We start from the raw sequence: 6,000 nt of genomic DNA, 5'->3' as shown, positions 1-6,000 counted from the left end.
GGAATACCTAAGATTAATGAATGTTCAGAAGAATTTTTCATTGGCAGTTTGTGTTAACTAATGAATTAACTAATGAAGCGCTAATGTAAAGTGTGACCGAACAATAAAGAATAAAAACGCTTTCAAACAATATCTAGGGCATGTTGTAATCCAGATTAAAATGTAAAAAATGTTTGAAAATAAATAGCCTAAGTATTTGGCGCTGTGATGAACATCATGGCAAATACACAAATCTGAATGGCTGTTTAAATAATTTAAACACGATTCAGAAACAGAAAGTAGTGCAGCTGCTTTGTTTACAGGGTTTCCGGGGTAACGGCTGCATTTCTGCTGTTCAGCGCCATCTGCTGTCAGAGAGTGAAAGTGCGCTTTCATCCAGAGCGTCTCTCACATGTTCCGCTGTGTCCTTCTCATCCACGCTTATTTATATCAGAGTGCGCATGCGTCTTTCACGCAGCATACAGCGATGTTGTGCATTTTTACCAGTTGATGGGAAATGTATTCTTAAAATGCATTCAAAATTCGGAATAATTTGTAATGTATAATTATTCACGGTATTTAGAAGTGCCCACGATAACAATATCATGTATATTCATTACCGTGATATATCGCATTACCGAATACCGGCACAAGTCTATTCACATACATCATTTTTTTTCTTATAATTTTGTTTCAAATCAAGTTTGTAATGTTGCCGTTTAACTGGCTGATTTGGTTCATAGATCAGATCTCTTTATTTAAGGATCTGTTTTAAAACTGCATTTTAATGTATGTGTTTTTGTGCGTCCTCAATAAGCGCCGTTTTTGAAGAGTGCGCATGTGCATAAATACCTAAGGTGGGCTCCTCCGTCCGCCGGCACTCCGAAACCAGTGGGGCTGTCGAGACAGCAGGCTGGACCCTCAAAAAGGCTACCACCTGTATCTTCCGAGGCTCCCCCCGACGATCGGATGTCGATTGCTGCATCGGAGGGTGAGCCAGACTTTTCTGGGGAGGAAGATCCGTCAGCGCTGCCGCCCTCTGGATGGACAGTGGTGCCGGATTCGGATCCGGAAATGATGGCTATGCTTTCCTGGGCCGCTGAGAGTGTCGGGGTCGAGTGGAATCTTCCACCGCATCCCGAACCCTTGAGGTTGGGCGATTGGTTTCTCGGGGTGGCTCGCACTGGTTCTCAGGGCCCCACACCAGTGCCTTTCTTCCCAGAGGTGCATGATGAGCTCACTGGGTCATGGACGGCACCTTTCACTGCAAGAAACTGCCCCAGTGGCTCATCCTCCCTCACCACCCTTGATGGGGGTCCAGCGCGGGGGTACAACGGTCGGTTGCGATGCAATTGGGTCCAAATGCCACTACCACTTGGCGGGGCAAACCGTTGCTCCCCTCCCGGGCCTATAGACACTCGTCGGCTCTGATCGGCAGTGCTTATACAGCCTGTGGAGAAGCTGCTTCCGCCTTACACACTTCGGCGTTGATGAGCGACGAAGGTTACGGCGCGGTCTCTGGGTCGTGCGATGTCCACAATGGTGGTCCAGGAGCGCCATCTCTGGCTGTGTCTGGCCGACATGCGCGAGACGGACAAGACACGGTTCTTGAACGCCCCCGTGTTCCAGACCGGCCTTTTCTGCGACACGGTAGAGAACTTCGCCCAGCAGTTCTCTGCTGCCCAAAAGCAAACTGAGGTACATCAGGTACATCCAGCGTGTAGCTGCTGCTTCCACCCGGCCGCCGGTGGCAGCGCCTCAGCCCGCTCGTCGCCGAGGGTGGCCCCCTGCCGCCGCCCCCGCTCCCGCGCAGCGTCCGCAACGGCCTCCAGCAAAGCTGCGCCGTGGAGCCGGTCACAGGGGGGTCGCCCTGCCCGTCCAGGCCCCCGCCAAACCTGGTGGTAAGCGAAAGAACAAGAGGCTCTGAGACGGGCAACCCAGAGATGGAGGAACCTGCTCTTCGGGAGATGTTGAACGCACCACTCCCTCCCCCAGAGGAGGGCCGGGTGGAGAAACTTTTGTTTCCTTTTTTTCCGCCAAATACTCGACAGAAGAGCAAATTCCTCTATCTCTGGGTCCCCAGAGGGGACGGGGGGTTGTGGACGATCCAGTGTTGTATCACACTCACCCTCCTCTCTTGCCAGTGAACAGCAGTGAGCGGATTGGGAGGATGAACCAATGGACTACCCACCCACCCTATGCTCGAACGCAGGTCAGTGTTACACACACTCAGACCCCGCCTCGAACCTCGGCTACGAGACGCCCAGGCCGGGTCCCTGTGTTCCTCCTCGCTGCCCCACTGCGGGTACGCCTGTAGTTCCGTTAGTGCCACTTGCGTGGCGTCTGGGAGCCTGGCTAGTGCTACCCAGCCCATCTCGATGGCTTCTTCGAACCGTCAGGCTCGGCTATGTGATTCAGTTCGCCCGGCGCCCTCCCAAGTTCAGGGGCGTCCACTTTACTTCAGTGAAAGCAGCAGATGCCCCTGTCTTGCGGGCAGCGCTGCCCCACTGCGGGTACGCCTGTAGTTCCGTTAGTGCCACTTGCGTGGCGTCTGGGAGCCTGGCTAGTGCTACCCAGCCCATCTCGATGGCTTCTTCGAACCGTCAGGCTCGGCTATGCGATTCAGTTCGCCCAGCGCCCTCCCAAGTTCAGGGGTGTCCACTTTACTTCAGTGAAAGCAGCAGATGCCCCTGTCTTGCGGGCAGAAATCGCAGTCCTGCTGGCGAAGGATGTGATAGAGCCTGTCCCTCAAGCCGATATGAGGACGGGGTTTTACAGCCCTTACTTCATTGTACCCAAGAAGGGCGGTGGGTTGAGACCCATCTTGGCTCTGCGCATTTTGAACCGGGCCCTTCACAGGCTCCCAATCAAGATGCTCACGCAGAAGTGCATCTTCAGGTGCATCCGTCCCCAAGACTGGTTTGCAGCGATCGACCTGAAGGACGCGTACTTCCATGTGTTGATCCTTCCGCTCCACAGGCCATTCCTGCAGTTTGCGTTCAAAGGACAGGCATATCAGTACACAAAGTCCTGCCCTTCGGGCTGTCCCCGTCACCCCGTGTCTTCACGAAAGTTGCGGAGGCGGCCCTTGTTCCCCTGAGAGAACAGGGCATTTGCATCCTCAACTACCTCGACGACTGGCTCATACTTGCTCAGTCTCAGGATCAGTTGTGCGAACACAGGGACTTGGTGCTCTCACACCTCAGCCTGTTGGGCCTTCGAGTCAACTGGGAAAAGAGCAAACTCGCCCCGACGCAGAGGATCTCTTTTCTCGGTATGGAGTTGGACTCGGTCGAACAGACAGCACGCCTCACGCAGGAACGTGCTCAGTCGGTGTTGAACTGCTTGAATGCATTCAAGAGCAGGATGGGCATGGCAACGCGGCACTTACAGGGTCCAAGTTACACCGGCCTGCCGCCAAACCTTGACCCCGTGGTCAGACCTTGTGTTTCTCCAGGCAGAGGTGCCCCTAGAACAGGTCTCCAGGCATGCTGGGGTTCACACGGATGCCTCAACCACCGGCTGGGGGGCTATGTACAACGGGCTTGCAGTGTCAGGGGTTTGGACGGGGCCCCAACTGCACTGACACATCAACTGCCTCGAGTTGCTGGCAGGACACCTTGCCTTGATCTGTCTCAAAGGGCGCTTACGAGGCGAGCATGTAGTAGTCCGCACGGACAAAACTGCGACTGTGGCGTACATCAACCGACAAGGTGGTCTGTGCTCCTGTCGCATGTTGCAACTCGCCCGCCACCTCCTCCTTTGGAGTCAGAAGCATCTGAGGTCGCTTCGTGCTGTTCACATTCCTGGGCTGCTCAACCGAGCTGTCTCGAGTTGCGCTTCCGGGAGAATGGCGGCTCCATCCCCAGACGGTCCAGCTGATTTGGAGGCATTTCGGAGTCGCTCGGGTAGACCTGTTTGCCTCTCCAGAAACCTCTCACTGCCAGTTGTTCTACTCCCTGACCAAGGGAACACTCGGCACGGACGCACTGGCACACAGCTGGCCGCGGGGCCTTCGCAAATATGCGTTTCCCCCCGTGAGCCTTCTTGCACAGACACTGTGCTAGGTCAGGGAGGACGAGGAGCAGGTCCTGTTAGTGGCGCCCTATTGGCCCACCCGGACCTGGTTCCCTAAACTAATGCTCCTTGTGACAGCCCCTCCTTGGCCGATTCCTCTGAGGAAGGATCTACTGACTCAGAGATGGGGCACCCTTTGGCACCCGCGTCCAGACCTCTGGAAACTTCATGTCTGGTCTAGGTTCTAGGTGACCTGCCCCAAGAGGTAGTTGACACCATCACTTCAGCGATTCTACGAGACACGCTTACGCTTTGAAGTGGAACCTGTTCGTTGAGTGGTGAAGACCCCCGAAGATGCCCAATCAGAGTCGTGCTGACCTTTTTGCAGCAAGGGTTGGAGCGAAGGCTGTCTCCCTCCACCCTCAAAGTCTATGTCGCCGCGATCGCTGTTAACCACGACCCTGTAGAAGGGAAGTCACTGGGGAAGCATGACCTGATCATCAGGTTCCTTAGGGGGGTGAGAAGTCTAAATCCTCCATGGCCCCCCCTCTATACCCTCTTGGAACCTGACTGTAGTGCTCACAGCACTACAGCAGTGCCCATTTGAGCCTTTGCAGACAGTCGAGCTGAAGTTTCTGTCAATGAAAACTCTACTCCTGCTTGCACTGGCCTCCATCAAGAGGGTAGGGGACCTGCACGCATTTTCGGTCTGCGATTCGTGCCTAGAGTTCGGGCCGGCCGACTCCCAGGTAACTCTGAGGCCCCGGCCCGGCTATGTGCCCATGGTTCCCACTACTCCCTTCAGGGATCAGGTAATGAGCCTGCAAGCGCTGCCCCCGGAGGAGGCAGACCCAGCCCTAGCTTTGCTCTGTCCCATCTGAGCCTTAAGGTGCTAAGTAGACCGGACACAAAGCTTCAGGACCTCAGACCAGCTCTTTGTCTGTCACGGAGGCCGGCAGAAGGGGAATGCCGTCTCTAAGCAGAGGATGGCCCACTGGATAGTGGATGCCATCCCCCTGGCTTATCAGGCACAGGGTGTGCCCTGCCCGTTCAGGTTGCAAGCTCAATCAACTAGAAGTGTTGCATCCTCCTGGGCGCTGGCTCGTGGCGCCTCGCTGGCAGATATCTGTAGAGCTGCGGGCTGGGTGATCCCTAACACGTTCGCTAGATTCTATAGCCTTCGTGTGAAGCCGGTATCCTCCTGTGTTCTCGCCTCAAACGGGTAGAAGCACTGAGTGGTCCCGGCTCCGAGTCGGCTTGCTAAAACTGCTCCAGAGAGTCCGTATAGTAGACCCTGTTGAGGTCCTCCGTGGCGGAGTGTCCGGCGCCAGGCCCTCTCTCGATGAATCTGTGAGAACCGGCAGAGGGCTGGGTTCTGTATGTAGAGACCTAAGTGGATCCCATATGTATAAAGTCCATGGTATAGCCTCAGAGCCCAAGTATCCCCGGCAGACTTCTGCCATTCCAAGAGGGTTACAGTCACCTCCAATCTTCCATATGCACCTTAGGTATGTTCATGTGTGTATTGCTTCCGAAACCTCCTTAAGGAAGGATGGAGCTTCCGCAACGTCCCTGTCCCAAGTGGAACGGGTAAGTTTTCCCAGTGTTATCCAGTCTTACTGAGTGGGTAGTGCCATAGCAACAGTAGCTGGTCCTCTTGTGGTACGCCCTGCCCTGCGCCAAAAAGTAGGTATCTGTGGCCTTTTGGTAGGGATCCCAATTCGTCGGTCATCCGACGTGACGTCGAGAGTGACCGACTGAAAGGGAACATCTCAGTTACGTATGGTATCCCTCGTTCCCTGAAGGAGGGAACGGAGACGTCACGTCCCATAACCACAGCTCCCGTACCACCGCTGAGCGGCCGGGTCACCGGCTCGGCTCCTCAGTGAAAACCTGAATATGCGCTGCATCTGCTGCCTACTTATACTTACACTGTGATCAGCGGCAGCTGGATGCAATAATCGCATGCCAATGTGCATTGGCTCGTTTAGTTTACACTCGAAG

The sequence above is a fragment of the Sinocyclocheilus grahami genome, unplaced genomic scaffold, assembly GCF_001515645.1.
Source record: "Sinocyclocheilus grahami isolate Dianchi unplaced genomic scaffold, SAMN03320097.WGS_v1.1 scaffold1122.1, whole genome shotgun sequence".
Taxonomy (NCBI): Eukaryota; Metazoa; Chordata; class Actinopteri; order Cypriniformes; family Cyprinidae; genus Sinocyclocheilus; species Sinocyclocheilus grahami.
Note: the sequence above shows the minus strand (reverse complement) of the source record.